This window comes from Neofelis nebulosa, chromosome 4 (assembly GCF_028018385.1).
Source record: "Neofelis nebulosa isolate mNeoNeb1 chromosome 4, mNeoNeb1.pri, whole genome shotgun sequence".
NCBI lineage: Eukaryota > Metazoa > Chordata > Mammalia > Carnivora > Felidae > Neofelis > Neofelis nebulosa.
Window position 1 is genome coordinate 146,611,976 of NC_080785.1, and position 17,186 is coordinate 146,629,161.

Here is a 17,186-nt window from a genome sequence, read left to right on the forward strand (position 1 = left end):
CCCCGGGCTCAGAACCTATGTGCCAAAAATGTTGACAAAACTTTATACCAACACCAGCGGGCATGAACGGTTTAATATCTGCTTTATGTGAAAAATCATTGACAATTTAATGCTTGCATTAATTTGAAAGAATTTTATGCAGTAGGTAGAAACTTTTTACATTACCATTCCTAATCTCTACCAGGCTTCTTATTCCCTTCTCAGGGGGAAAGTGACTGACAGGGCTGAAAAAAGCCAAATCTGCTGAAGGGCCCATGCAGCTGTTTTTATCACCTTCCAGCAGCCCCATCCCTGCCTGAAACGCAGGAATTTGGTTTGCATGCTGCTCAGAGCCTTCAACGGAGGTTTAGCATAGGAAAGCAAATAGCTGATGTAAAAATAAACCTTTTATTACAAAAAAAACTTTATAAGGCCCCTTTATTTAGAAGGAGAGCCACTCAAATAAATACACCGTTAACAAACTTATATAATGAATAATAATATATACTGTCGCAAGTGATGAAATGGAATCCCGCAAAACAAGTGCTGAAATCTGATGATTGATTATCAAACCTATAGGATAAATAAATCTTCTCCAATTAATAGCTAGACTCGGGGATGGGTTTCTATAGAAATACCCCACAAGAAAAAGCGCCAGGCACAGAGTTTCAGGGAGAGTCGAATCCTGAATGCAGCAGGACTGGGCTTGCACACAGCCCTCTTTCCAGTGTAGTTATGAGCCTGGAGATCGTTGTAAGATGAGTCCAACTTGCTGATGGAGAAATATGGCGCTCTCCATCAGAGCTAATGAATTATCCAAGCCATTTGGCCCCCACGTGTCCAAGTATCAGAAGAAGGTATTTTTAATTTATTAAAAAGGGAATTGAGAACCAACCTGGTTTCCTTGAATGTGTTTCTTGCCAACAAACCAATGAAAGCACCCATTCAGAAGTTTTTATTCTCTAGTTTTGGTTTCCTAGCTTTGCATCCTTATTCTTCTCTCCGAGTCAACGCGGATAGCCCAGTCAAAAGCTTCTTATTGATTTTGGAAGGGAGCTGACTTCATGTTTGTAACTAGCCGTGCTCTGATGTCTAGGCAGCAGAGTTATGGGGAATAACGACTAATGTGAAATCCCGAGGGCCAGCTGCACGCCTCCAGCTCTCCCTCCACGTCATTTAGCAGGGTCTTTGTTTTGAAGCAATGGAAGAAATGTCTATCCAGAGGTCCCATGAATGCTGCCTTGTGACTGTGCTTTACCCCTAATCTTGCACTAGAGAAGTTTCCATGGAAACGACCATACGTGTTGGACTAGTACTATGGTCAGCAGGGAGAATAAACCTTACAGATCTGTTGGTCCATCTGAGCAGCTCTCCATCCATCCATCCATCCATTCATCCTAATCGTGTCCTGTCTGCTTGGTTTCTTCCTATGAGGATACTGCTAAGTCTGTTCTCTTCTAGGGTAGTGTATTTATTAAGCATGTCTTTTTATTTTGATGCTTTGACATGTTGGCACTTTGTTGACACTGGAAGAGCTGACCCTCCCGGGGCTAGCTAATTTTTAGAGAGAGCAAATAACTCACTAGGGAACGTGCCTTTCACATGCAAACCAACCCATCTGAAACCCAAACTTCAGCCACCTCTCACACTGGGGTCATTATCTTCCTGCCCAAATCACCCCAGAGCCAAGTACCAGATAACTTGGGACAGCCCCAGTGCTCCAGAGTCCACCAAAATGACTCAAATTAGCCAATCTAAAATCTGTCTAGCCTGCTTACCCTGCTCTTCCCATTCCTTCCCTTGAAAGCACCAATAAAGGTTCTTGCTCATATTCTCCTCTACGCCCTCTTGCCTCCTAACTGACCCTGGCACTTCCTGGAGTGGGCCTGCATGATGTGGCATTGTCCCCTCCTCTTGGGAGCTGTAACAAACTATCTTCTCCATAGCAGTTGTCTCCTGATCTATTGGCCTCATTATACCTGCATAATAATAAAATCTGCATTTCAGTCAGGTGGAATAAATAAAGAAACCTTCCTTCAGAGCCTCTAAGCAGTTCTGGTACAATGAAAGTAGCCCTGAGATTGGAAGTCAAGAATCAGTCCTGGCCACATCCTGTGCACAACTGGGTGGCTGTGGCCAAGCCATCTGACCTTTCTAAGGTTCAGTTTCCACTTCCATCAACATGGACAGTTCCCATTTTGCTGGATTTTTGTAAAGATCACATAGGTGCTCGTGAATAAAAGACCCAAGTGTGTGATCGGAACAGAGTTGGACCTACCGTCATTCCCTTAGGTAACTTCTTTCTTGCTCAAGTTTTATAAACCCTACCTAAGGCCCCTTCTCCTGTGCATGATCCCCATTTTGCTGGTGGGGCACGGAAGCCCACGTTCTCACTCTGTATGAGTGATAGAGTGGACGGTAGTGGTTGAGAGCACAGAAAGCAGAGTCTGATTTCTTGGGGGTGACGGCTTCACTCAATGACTGGGTAGTCATAGGAAAGTTACTATTCTGTGCGCCATGGTTTCCTGATCTGTAAGATGGGGTCAGTTCCCTACTCCATAGGATGTTTTTGAAGTGAGTAACACACTCAGAGAATCGTGGGTGTCCTCTTACTGTGAGCAGCTAGGAATAGGGTCAGGCACGGGGTGCTAGCAGTATTCCAAGCACAGGTACTGGCAGACTTCTCATGACCGTGATCCTTGAGATACCGTTGCAGTGACCTCCTATTCTTGCCAAATGCCATCTCTCTGCTCATCTGCCTTCTAGCGATGGGGTGGCTAGTTTAGCCAGGCTGCTTCTGACCTACATATAAAACACCTTTAGCTAAACCTTAAACGAGAATTCAAATATTATGTGCTGATGGAACTTGAAACCTGAACAACTTTACTGTTATGAATGAGATGTTAAAAACCAGCAAGCACTAGGTCCTGCAGGTTTATGAAACGATATAAACTGGAACTCTGAATAGGTTGTAAACCACCCAATATTTGAGGTGATTTCAACTGAGGCCAGCCTGAGGCTGAGCTGAGACTTACGCGTCCTTCCATTCAATGAGAGTGAGGTTCCTTCTCTCTTGCCCACCGTTTAATTCTCTTTCCCCTTAAGTAACATTTCCCGGTGGATATTTGCAAAGCATTGCTGGGCAACAATGACAAATAGTTCTCATGAATACTGGAATCATAATCAATCAATCAATCAATCAATGATTGAAATGCTGATGTAGCAGAAGGCCACGGGCTTCAGAGCCAGTCTGAGCCAGCTTTGAATGTAAACGCTAGTAAGGGTGCACATTTGCCTTCTTGAGGCCGTTTGCTCATCAAGGGAACGAGAGTAGCAAAGTAACCTTGCCAGGTTATAAACCCTGGCTACATAATAACAGCAACCATGACAGTTAATACTTGTTGAGCACTGACCACTAGCCAGGCACTATACTAATTCATGTTCACCCAAGCAACAACCCTACACAATGGTGGTCACTATTATTATCACAGTTTAGAGATGAGCACCCGGAGGCACAGGCAGGTAAGGTGATAGGTGGAGAGGATCTGAACCGAGGAGGGTGTCTTTAAACACACGGTTATGGGGTCTTTCAGGAATATGTCCTCAGAGTGGCCAATGCACATTTTTCTTTGGAGTCTCTGCAACAAGGAGTCTCAAGACCCCTCCCATCTCATCCAGCTCTTTTCCACTCATGAGCCCACTGCCCACCCAGTCTCGCTGCCAAATCCCTTCTGTTACCAGCTCATATCTCTGAAAATGCAATATTCCCTCAACTCCCAAATTCAGGCTTCGGGAACTGGTGGAAATGGAAGAGTCCAAAAGGCCAGGGAGGGGGCCCGGCTGCCTAGAGAATGGGCCCAGGGAAACTTGGAAGCGGTGCTGGAATGAGTCAATCAGTCAGCAAGTATTTATTTAGTGCTAGGCAGCTTGGGGGATATGGAGAAATTATAAGACGCCATCCGGTCCCTGGCTGGATTTCTGGCTGGGTTCCCCACATAAGAACCGGGCCTGGAGCTGGGGCCTGCCCAGCCTGTGGAAGGCTGCCATGGCTTGGGAGACCGGCTGCCTTCTGGGGCAGCAGCGGGTGGTAGGGGGAGGTGGGGATGCATAGGCCAAGTCCCTGTCTCAGCAATGCTGCTAGCCACAAAGGTTAATGTCACCACGTTGGACCTCAGTTTCTACAACCATGAAATGGGTTGTAGACTGGTCAGTGCTTGCCCAGTCAGGGTGCAGCAAGGTATTGAGAAAGTTCACACATGGAAAGTGGTTAGCCCAGTGCCAGGCACATAGTCTGCTCCACAAATAAGGGCTCTTATTAGGAGGCATTGGTTGCATTAGACAGTGAAAGGATGTGTGTTCTGACTCACATCCTTTTACTCCAGTCCTTGCTGTGGCAGCCACTCAAGCCAGATACACCTAAGAGCCTCTTCCTCACATTCTGTCTTGGGGCTCCTCTGACAGGGTAGGGGAGGGGGTGGCAGAGTTCCCAGGAGCACTCTCTGTGGGCCTGGGAGTGGGAAAAAGTTAACATCTTTGGGGACCCTCGACCAACAGGGAACAGAGCTGGTAGAGAAATACCCCACCCTTCTGTCTTTCAGGTGGATAATTCTGAGATACATTCTACACAGCTCCTGCAAAGGTCTGGCTAGGTGGGACCAAGACCCGCCATGGAGGCCAGCTGGCACACACCCTCATATTTGCTTTCCCTCTGTCCCTATTGTATCCTCCCCACTCCTCCCACCTGTTTACTGGGACTACTCTCCAGAATAGTGGAGAGTGTCAGACCCTGTCTCAGGTTCTGCTTTGTGTTAGTGGGTGAGGAGCAAGGAGTAGAGGGGAATGGGTGCAAAGAGATGGTGTAGCATAATGGCCAAGAGTTGGGCGAGGCTTGGGTTGGAACCATGGCTCTCCTTACTACTGGCTGCTTGAAAGAAACCAGATGTCTCTGATCCTATGTGTCATCATCAGTAAGATGGAGATACTATGGTACTGGCCCACACAGTTGTTTTGAAGATTGGAGAAAACAATACATGACAAATGCTCAGCCTGTGCCTTGTGCAAAGAGCTTGGTTCTCCAGAAGCAGCCCTGGAGAGCAGGATTTATGGGAAAGTGATTTAGTGGGAGGCGATCCCAGGAGAAGCCAGATAAAAGTGGGAGAGGGAGGGGAAGGCAGCTAAGCAAGGATATCAGGCAAAGTTACACCAAAGATAATTTTGGCTGAATTCCCTGAGGAAGCTCTGGAGACAGTGTGGTCACATCTCAGAGAGAAGTGGCGGCTAAGTGAGGTCAGGTGCATAGACTCCAGGAGGCTGAGGGCAGCCACCCACAACAAGGCTCAGGTGCAGGCTGCTGGGAGTGAACACACACTAGGAGCTGTGTGCAAGGAAGTGAGAAGGGATCCAGGGAAATATGGTGGACACTGACCATGTCAGCCACAACATACTAGTGGCGGTGGTGTTTCGGTTATTATACTTTTGTTTTTTTAAAATATGTCTTCTCGAATTATAGAAGAGCCAGGCTTTAGAGCATGCAAAGCACCAGCTTCCCCAACTCCCTTGGGCCTTTCCTTCCTGGATCTCAGCTTCACTGAAGTTCACATGGTGATAGCCTCTCTGAAGTCCCAGTTTCCTGCATGGACCTCTTGCCATCTGTCAATAGTGGCTCAAGAATTTCCCCGGCCCACAGGTCATCAGGAGGACTGCTGGGAGATGCCCTGGGGATGGAGGCAGTCATTCTTGGTCTCTCTGAAGCTCCGTACATTCAAGATCCTCTCCAGGTCTCCAGTGGGGACCACATGGGAAGGGCAGGTGGGTGGCTGGCAGTAGGTGCGGCAGGGAGACCAGGCTGGAGTTGGAGGTGGTTAAGGTTTTACAGATGAGACATGATGGTGGTACCAACACAGGCGGAGGTAGGAGGAAGAGAGACAAGGGAGTGGATTGGAAAGTTATTTGTTGATTGTTTGGCTATGGGACACGAGGAGGGCAGGAGGCATTGAAAACGAAGCCCTGGCCCTGTTTTCTACTTGGGCATGGAAAACCAGAGGAGAAGTGGGTTTCCTTGTGAAAGACCATAGCAGTTTGGGTCCCTTTTTATTTGAAAAGTATTAGGGACAAGCGAATTGAGCTGTCACTGGGCAGATGGGTCTGCAGCTTGGTATGGCTGCAGACTGGAGCCCAAGCTAGGATTCCCATCATGGAGGGGCAAGCCGGTGGTGTGGCCTGGCCCACTGGATGACTCGTGGGGGAGCACGAGGCACCAGTGACTCACGTCTCTGCCCTGGACAGTATAGACTTGGTTTTGCATCACTTCCTCCACTGTCCTTCCAGTCTTACTGCTCCTGGCAATGGAGTATTTCAGACATAGTGTTGACGGGCGTCCCTTGGGGACAGCGTGCTCAGGGCAAAGGGCAACGGGCTACTGCTGTCTGCTCCCCAACTTCCCCCAGCCCGGCTCTGCCCCTGACACTGCTGGCAAGAGTGGCTCCTCCTGGGTCTCTCTAGCAGGGAACCCTCAGACTCTTCCTGACTCCTAAGACCTGGTTAACTTCTTTGATTACTGCCATAGGGCTTTATTGCTTTTCTTAAAATCATTTATCTCAGCCCATAATTCTATTTTCCTTCATCTCATTATTTGGTCACTGTGCACACTAATTTTTAAGCTCTGCTTTTGTTCACTCTTACATGCTTTCTGACAGAGTAGAACTTCAGTAACTATTTATTGAGTGAATGTGTCCCTCCTGGTCCCATCTCTGTCTTTGATAACTTGGGTCCGAAACTGAGAATGAAGATTCTCAACAATGTAAACCATCCTCCTTCCTCTTATTCTCTTCACTAAAACCATGCCAAAAGTGTCTACACTTCTCTCCCAGTTCTCTGTCCCATTGTATGTGTGTTCTTGGTTTCCAGTATGTTGAGTTTCCCACTGGGCAGCTTTAAGGTCTATCTCTCCTCAGGTAGCCCTGTGAAGCCAGTGGGCTTTCTCAGTGGCTTAGGACACGGATCATCGAAGCCAATCTACTACACAGCTGTCAGAGTCTGAGGAAACTTTAATTACAGAAAACATGGACGTTACGGAAGGCGTTTCTAAGCTTTTCAAACTGTAGGTTCCATCTGGAAAATTTCAAAAAGGTTGGCCACGTGGTGTATTCCACATTACATAACCTATGCCCAGCTCCCCTGCTTATGTTCCCAGACGCTCTGAAAAAAAAAAAAATGTTCACGACATTTTTACCCCAAAGTATCTGGGGTCCTTATGGAAAACCTCCTCAAAATGTTCATGTCTATGCTCAAATTCAATATGTGAACCCTTTGCTTTCTTCTTTGAACGCTCACGTGGGAATAGGATCTTGGGCTGTCTGAAGATTCCTTTAGTCCTTGGCCTGCCCCATGTCAGGTGGTAATCACCACTTTAAAACATTGAGATTAGTGCAGTAAAAAAGATTTATGAATATTAATTCATTTTATAGCAGGTCATAATGTGAGCTGGAGAACAAACAGAGTATGGTTTCATTCCAATGCTTTAGCGCAAACAAGAATGGGGTTGCGTGTTGTGGAAAATATTAGTTGGAGATGCTGGTTTGAAAACCAATTTGTTTAGAAGGCTTTAGCTATAACTCGCCAGACACCCTGAATTTGTGGGGAGTCTGTTCTGGAAAGTAAGGATCATGAATTTTATAGCTGTCATGTTTTTCATAATCGGCAGCATTATCCAAAAAAAAAAAAAATTTAAGTTATATTCTTAAAATGCAAACCACAAAACGCTCAAGTGGCTGCTATTAAGAAGAAAGATGAGTCCTTCTCACACTTTCTAGAACTGGCTGTAGTTCGAAAGGTTGAACAGTCTTGCTAGCTGGTCACTACTCCACAAGCCTACCGTGCTCACCCTTCCCTGAAACTGCTTTCGGAAGTCCCTGGAGTGTCACATTCAATGGCTTCTCCTCACCATCCTTCCACTATTGGGCATCCTTGATCCTTCTTCCCTGACTTGCTTTTCTTAGCACCAACAAAGAAAAACCTGAAAGACCATGTAGCTACAATTAAGGGGACAGACTGGATTTGGCCAGGTTACGAGGGTTCACATCCTAGCCCTCCCCTTTACCAATCGTGTGATTTCATATCAGTTAGTTAACTTCAGTGTCCTCATCTGTAAAGTAGAGGTAACAATAGTACTCAGGAAGAGTGAATGATTCCATGTACGTGAAGTATTTGGAACAGTGCCTGCTACATAGTAATTGGTCAGTTAACTCTCATTGTTTGTAACATTGCAAGGTGGAGGGTAAGTCTCACCTCTGCCTGAGAACTTTGTCTATGGTATACTTTTGAAGGAAATGTCTTTCTTTTTAAATTTTTATTTATTTACTTTGAGAGAGAGAGAGAGACAGAGACAGAGACAGAGAGAAAGCATGAGTGGGGAAGGGGCAGAGAGACAAGGAGAGAATCCCAAGCCCGCTGTATCGCCCTTACTCCGCACTGTCAGGGTATAGGGTTCAGTCGCACAAACTGTGAGGTCGTGATCTGAGCCAAAATCAAGAGTTTTGAGCCACCTAGGAAATAGATTGAGCCACCCAGGAAATCCATGGAAAAAATTTTTCATTTTTGATATCTGAGCCATTAATCTATCTGTTTAGGGTTTATGTTTTGGGGTCTTAATTAATAAACCTCTCCTATCTCAAGGTCATAAAGACACTGTTTACACTGTCTTCATTAATTCTATACTTTTAAATTTTGCATTTAGTTCTTATTCCACATAGGGCTTCTTTTTATTTGGTGTGAGGTTAGCAATTTAATTTTTCTTTTCCATAGTGAGGCTGTTTTCCTGATTCTTTTTACCAGATAATCAGTCCTTTTTCCCACTGATTTGTGGTGCCATCTTTATGACACTCCAAGTTCCCTGTGGTACCAGTAGTCAGTGGGGGTGTTCTAATTTGCTTTCTTGGCCTACTGGCCTGCTCCTATTCTATTGCCACACTGTCTTCATTACGATTGCTTTTTAATGTGTCTTAAACCTTGGCAAGAAGAATCTCCCTACCTTTCTCTTTCAAAATGTTCTTTGCCATTGAAGAACCATCATTCATTCATATATATATATATATATATATATATATATATATATATATATATTACAATACATTTCTTAAAAAAAATCACGTGGGGCGCCTGGGTGGCTCAGTCGGTTAAGCGTCCGACTTCAGCCAGGTCACGATCTCGCGGTCCGTGGGTTCGAGCCCCGCGTCGGGCTCTGGGCTGATGGCTCGGAGCCTGGAGCCTGCTTCAGTTTCTGTGTCTCCCTCTCTCTCTGACCCTCCCCCGTTCATGCTCTGTCTCTCTCTGTCTCAAAAATAAATAAACGTTAAAAAAAATTTTTTTTAAATCATGTTTGAAATTTTTATTGGAATTGCATTAATTTTCAACTACATTTGGGGCATACTAATTGATATAATTTCAATGTTAAATTACCCCAACCTTGGACAGAATATGCAAGCCTTCTTTTATGTCCTAGAATAAACTTAAAAATTTGTCCATAAACATCCTGTGCAGTCTTTATTAAATTAGCAAATAGATAATTCATAGTTTTAAAATTTTTTAAATTTATTTTGAGAGAGACATAGAGAGAGAGACAGACGGCATAAGCAGGGGAGGGGCAGAGAGAGAGAGAGAGAGAGAGAGAGAGAGAGAGAGAGAGAATCCTAGGCAGACTCTGCACTGTCAACATAGAGCCCTGTGCAGGGCTTGAACTCATGAACTTGTGAGATCATAACCTGAGCCGAAACCAAGAGTTAGACACTTAACTCACTGAGCCACCCAGGTGCCCCATAATTCATACTTTTAATTGCCATCATAAATTTTCTTATTTTCTTATCACAGTTTTTCTAATAAGAATTTGCTTTAGTAGGTGCACAATACTTGTTACTGTTACTAGTTTTTAGTACTTAATCTTGTTTACCATAAACTTGCTGAACTCCCTTACAAATTCTAATGGTTTTCTCGTAATTCCCATGGATTTCTAGGTAATGAACATTTTGTCTTGTCCTTTTCAATCGAATACTTTTGTTATTTATTTTTATCATGTTACTGATTTTCCAGATATTTGGAATAGCATTTGTTTAAGTGGTAAGTTTTATCTCGTTCCTGACCTAAAAAAAAAAATGCTCATAAAATTTCTTTATGTAAATTATGTTTTCAACGGATTTTGGTAGATAAACTTTATCAGATAATTTCTAGTTTTCTAAGTTTTTTTTTTTCAGATAGGAATAAAAAATACTATATTTCTAGTTTTCTAAGGGTTCCCCCCCCCACAGAAATGGTTGTTAAACTTTATCATCCTTTAATTCTATTGTGACCTTGAAGTCTTTTTGTCTAAAAAGGTGAATTATGGGGCGCCTGGGTGGCGCAGTCGGTTAAGCGTCCGACTTCAGCCAGGTCACGATCTCGCGGTCCGTGAGTTCGAGCCCCGCGTCAGGCTCTGGGCCGATGGCTCGGAGCCTGGAGCCTGTTTCCGATTCTGTATCTCCCTCTCTCTCTGCCCCTCCCCCATTCATGCTCTGTCTCTCTCTGTCCCAAAAATAAAAATTAAAAAAACGTTGAAAAAAAAAAAATTAAAAAAAAAAATAAAAAGGTGAATTATGTTGCTCATTTTCCTTATGTTGAGTCATTCTTGAATCATTTTAATATACTTTTGGAAATATATAGATAATTTTTCTTTTACACTTTAAAAACTAAGTACAGAAGTTAAATTGACATTATTATTATTATTATTATTGTCTTAATCTCTTTTCATCTGGCTTAATTGAGCAACCCAGACTTCCTACATTTTCAGCTTTCTAGGACAATATGTGTGTGATAGGAATTACATATTACTCACCTCCTCTCTAAAACCTTCCATGTGTGTCATTTATCTTCATACTACGATCTTTCTTGTTTCTTTAGATTTACTCTGTTGTCCTTTTTCTACCATCATTAGATGACCGCCTAGCTTATTTATTTCTCAGTCTTCTTTATTTTCAGAATGTGTTCATAGCTATAAATTGCACTCGAGAAACTTTGTTGGCCACATCCCACAGATGCTAACATGCTCTGCTTTCATTATCACTAAGTTGTGCAATTTCCTTTTTTGTTTTCTATTTTGCCTAAGGTCTGTTTGATAGTAGATTTATTTTTTCTTAGTTTAGAGACACATGGATTTTTATTCTTAGGTAACTCAATTTTATTAAGTTGAAGTTAGAGAACATTGTCTGATATGGAGCCTTAGAAATATATTGATACTCTCTTTTTTATCTATTATGTAATTTCTTTTTATGACTGATCTATTTATTCCAGAAAAAAAAGTGTGATTCTATGTCCGGGTGAACAATTTTATATACATTTGTATGTATAATTTCTTAATTATTTTATTAACATCTTGTATATTCCAATTTATTTGTATTGGATTTAGTATTTCAGTTTCTAACAGCAGTGATTTTAAATCTCCAATAGCATTTTATTTCTGTCTTTCTCTTAATTCTCTTACCTGTTGCTTTATGTATTTTGCTTTTGTGATTACGAGTGCCTCTGGATGGATGGAGATATATATATCTATATGTGGAGATATATATATATATATATATATATATATATATATATACACACACACACACACACACACTTTAAAGCATACATATATGTACTTTTTAAATGTTTATTTTTGAGAGAGAAATACAGAGCGTGGGTGGGGGATGGGCAGAGAAGGGGAGACACAGAATCCAAAGCAGTCTCCAGACACTGAGCTATCAGCACAGAGCCCAACACAGGGCTCAAACTCAGAAGCTATGAGATCATGACCTGAGCTGATGTCAGACATTTAACTGACTGAACCACCCAGGCGCCCCTGGTTTTGTTTTAATTCAATTTGAGAGTTTCTGTCTTTTGACCAGTGTGTTTAATTTATCCCATTTATATTCATTCTAATGTTGAATATATTAAGGCATTTTTGCTATTTAACATTATAATTTTTAACTAACCTTTTTTTGTTTATACCTTTAAGATCTTTTTCTACTTTTCATTAAACAGTTTTTAAAAACAATTACTAATTCTATTTTTATTTTTCTCTGGTAAGCTCTAAACTTTTTAGTGCTCATACTTTTATTTCTTTTTAAAACGATGCTTGAAGCTTATAAATATTTATATATTCTTCTTTTATAAGTGGCTACTCCCCTGTCACCTAGTTTAGTCTCTCCCAATTTCCACCTTTATATCACCCCTGTAAGGATCTGCAACTGAAGAATTTTATTAATTTTGAATTTATAGAGCACAATATTTCCCTTTAGACTCATCTAAGTCCATAAGGGAAAATTTCTATTTAATCTTCCTTTACAGTTTAATCACATATTACATTTGATTAATAAAATTTGTTATGAGAATAAAGTAAGAAAATTTATATAAATTGTTTAGAACATCTCCTGGATTCCAGTAAGTGTTCTCACAACAGTTTATCAGTATCAAATGATGTATAAATGTTTTAAAGCATATAATGACTGAACTCAAAATTTCCTTAGACAACGAATAATAGATATTCCTAACGATAATCTTCTCTGGTCTTACAAAATTATATGTAAAACTGTGTATACGAGTATGTGCTATATATTTAGGCTATGCACGTTTTTGTGAGGAGCATGGCTTTTCATAGTATTCTCAATGTATTTCATAATTCAAAGAAATATTCTAATTAACCCACCCTCATTGTAAAGATCCTGAAGTGAGAATAAAAAAGGACAAAGTGATGACTAAGATGCAACAGTGAGTTGTTAGAAGAACTTAGAATTGCACACTGCTACATGTTTAGGTCCTGGAGAACAGTTGCTGTCTGACCATCTCAAAGTTGAATCTCAAGAACCAGCATAGAGTTTGGACAAGGTAGACACTCAGTACGTACTTGATGAAGGAAGGAATATTTGAATGAAAGAATAGTGCCAGAATCAGGACATTGCTGAGCTACTTAGATCCCAGGATGCAATTTATGTCTCAGCACTGAAAGCTGCTTTGTTTTTATTTGGCATTGATAGACACCAATATGAAAGTGACAGAGGTGTTAAGGTTCTCTGACAAAGATTTTAAAGCAGCCATGTTAAAAATGCTTTCAAGGAGCAATTACAAACATTCTTGAAACAGATTTTTAAAAATAAAGTGAAAAGTCTCAGTAAAGAAATAGAAAGTCCCAGGAAATAAATAAAAGATATAAAAAAAAATAATAAAATACTGTAACTGTAATTTTTAAAAAATTCAATGGATGGCCTTAACAGTGAAATGGAAGGCATAGAGGAAAGAATCAGCAAACTTGAGGATGGAAAAATAGAAATTATCCAATCTGGGCAATAGAAAAAGAAATAGACTTAAATAAATAGGCCCTTAGGACTTGTGGGACAATAACAAACAATCTAACATTTGTGACATCAGGGTCCCAGAAAGAGAGGAGAGGAGGAAGGACCAACAGAGTACTCAGAGAAATAATGACTGAAAACCTCCCAAATTTGGCAGGAGACATGAGCCTATAGATTCAAGAAACCAAGAGAATCCCAAACAGAATAAACCCAAAGAAATTTACAGCAAGACAATCAAACTTCTGAAAACTAAGATGAAAAAACTGTGAAAGCAGCAAGAAAGAAATAATATCTTACCTATAGGGGGAAAACGTTTCAAATGACAGTAAATTTGTCATGAGAAACAATGGAGGTATAAGAAAACATCTTTCAAATACTTAAAGAAAAGAATTGCCAACCTAAAGTTCTATATCCAGCAAAAATACTCCTCAAGGAATGAAAGGGAAATCATACTTTTAATTTGAAGGGAAAACAAGAGAATTTGTCACCAGAAGATCTACCGTAAAAGAATGAGTAAAGAATATAAACAAAAAGAAAGTGATAAAAGGGGAAATGTTGGAACAGCAAGAAAGAACAACAGAAAGAGTAAAAATATGGGTAAATAGAATTCCTTTTTCTTCTTAGATTCTTCATAGAATTTATGAATTATGCTTGTCAGTAGAAGCACAAATTCTAACACTAATATGGGTCTAAATGTATGTACAAGAAATATTTAAAAGAACTATGTTATATTAAGACAATTATATTATAAACGGTGAAGGTGAAGGGCAGTAATGTTTCTACCTTTCACTAGACTTGGTAACATATTAACACCAATGGATTGTGATAAGTTATGTATATATAATGTAAAACCTCAAGACACCACTAAAAAGCCCTATTTAAAATACACTCAAAATACTATAGATAAACCAAAATGGGATTCTAAAAAAAAAAAAGAAGCTTAAAGTAACCTATAGGAAGTCATATGAAAAAATAGAAAAAATATAATGAAAAGCAGACAAGTCAAACACAAAACAAAAACAAAAATTACAAAATGAGCAAAAGGTATGCAAAGACATCTCATTGAACAGGTTATACACATGGCATATAAACACAAGAAAAAATACTCAACATCATTAGCCATCAATGAAATAATACCACACACCTACCAGTAAAATGAAAAAATAGTAACACCACCAGATACTGCTATGGATGTAGATAAATTGGATCATCTGTACATTCCTAGTGGGAATGTACAATGGTACAGCCATTCTGGAAAGTAATTTGGCAGTTTCTTAAATGAATAGACACCTAAACAGTCAACTTCCACTGACCCAGCATTGCATTTCTGTGCTTTTATCCTGGAAAATGACTGTATCATTGTCAATACCCTGGTTGTGATATCGTTTTGCAAGATGTCGCCACTGGAGAAACTGGGTAAAGGGCACAAGGGATCTCTTTGCATTATTTCATGTGGATCTATAATTATTCCAAAATAAAACGTTAAGAAAATAACAAATGCAACAGCAGCCATTTCTCATCAGATAAAATGTAACTAAATTTTGCTTTACTTTGTTTCACTAAATTAGTTTTACTAAATTAATTTACCTGAACTGAATTGGTTAGTTAAGACATCTGGTTTGCTGGCCTTGCTGTACTTTCCGCGCCCCTCCCCCCCATCCACCGGCCCCAGCGCTTTCAGGAGAGTAACCCAGGCACCTTCACCCTGCCCTGCTGGGTCAGACTTCCTGACCTCGTCCTCAGAGCCTTATTCCCTTAGTCATTTAGCACTGGCGGGCATTCTGGGCGAGACCACCTGTCCGTAATGACTCAGTCTTACCCATTTAAGTTAAAGGAATTAAAAGAAACAGACACAATCCAGTTTCATTAATGGGAAATGGTGAAGCCATCATAGCATCCTTAACAGTGATGAAATACAAGAAATAGAGTGGAAATCTAGTTTGACCAGCCAAGGAAATGAAAGACTAGTAAAGACAAAATGCAAAAACAGTAATGATCCATTAAAAAACTGTGGTTTGGTGAAATAGTGCTGTCTGAGGTTTACCATTAGAGTTGAGAACTTTCAAGAACATTGATACAGAACAGCCATCTAAGACTGAAAGAACCGGGCTGCATAAAACCAGTTCTATCTTCCTTGCATTCCTAGCCTGCCTGCCTCCTCAAGTTAGTCATGCCATAAAGCCGTGGACCTCCTACCACTTTTTGACTGTTTCAAAGTCATTTTGTTACAAGTGTGAGACTCATTTCATGCAGGGTTTTTATTGAAATCTTGCTCCTAGGCAACTGGCCATTTATAGCATCCCTGAGTTTCCTGCCTTTACATACATGATCACACAGCACCTCTGGCATGAAAACAATTGGCTGTGAGATCTGGTGGGCAGATTTTCTCAACCACAGAATGGCATTTTGGGTCCTTGCAAAGTAAAACTTAGCTTTGAAGGACCAGAAAGATGAATACAAGAATTCTGATACATTCATATGTTAATATTTATAGCCAGCTTTTGGTTTGTAAAAATTAAATAGGTTTCCTACAGTACCTACCTTTGACTCCACACCATCAAGAGTGGCTTATTTAGATTTGTCTGACGTCTGATATTTAATTTATATATCCCTTTTTAAATATATATAATATATATATATATATAAAACATACTAATACATATATGTAATCTGTTTTTGTGTATATATCATACTCATATGTAATATCTATTGATGATGATTCAATACACACAAATTATTTATTGAACCAATATGAAGCTAAACCCAGATATAACTTGTAATAAATGCTGTACCTTGACCTTGTTATCATCATAATTTGTCTTTATTGTTAGAAAACCCTATACATCACATGGCACATGTAAGAAAGGGAGAAGAGAAGAAGTTGATTTATAGTCTCTCCAACAAATCATATTCACATCCTTTCTTGGAGACCCCTTGACCTCTACAAACCCATATGTTATCTGTCCCCTGTCCTCCTAGCATGTGGTCACTGGCTGTGGGCAAGGTCTACACTGGGGGGTTTGTTTTGATTAATGTAGGGTTGGCTCAGATTCCATGTGGCACCCGTTGAGGCTGAGCCCTCAGGTCTCTGAAACTACTGAGAAGCGCGCACACACAGTCAGGGGGAGGGGGGAGGGGAGTTGGGGGGAGTGGAGAGAAGTGGCCATTAGTTCCAAGCAGTTTTACGTCTCCGTAGTTGGAGCTATTTGTTCACAGTTAAACAAATTGGGTTTTCTGGAGGGTGTGGCTTAATGAAGATGGGATTACTTCTGAATGTCCCTGATTCTTTGGAGTTTGTCTTAGGAATTGTCTTAGGAAATAAGGGATGAATCAGAGGGGCAGGTAGTTGGAGAGAGTTCTTTTTCCTCACTGCCTCCAGAATCCAGCACCACTGAGAGTGAGGACAGAGGGAGCATCAGGAGTACCATCTCTGGCAGGGACCCTGATGGCCTAATAGCAAGGGCACAGGTGACACTGACAATAAAGTAGAGGAAAACACGGTGGACACTACCTGACAGAGGATCCCTCCTGGAGACCGTCTCAGACCACTTTGTTTATGTATGGGAGACAGCAACTGGGGAGACTTAGAAGAAACTGCAGAGCATTTTGGAAGGGCAAACCTGGCCCCAGAGGTCCTACCACTTGGAGCCAGAATCATGGTCATTTGGGAGTTAAATACAAACATGACCCCATTTTATCATCACTGGCTGATGAAGCTTGAAAATTTGGTATATGACTACATCTACATTTATGATTTTTTTAGTAGCTACACTATTTCCAGTCACTATAATCCTTACAAAAGCTTTGCAGGGCAGATATTGTTCCCGTTTTACTTATAGGATTATCGAGGTTCAG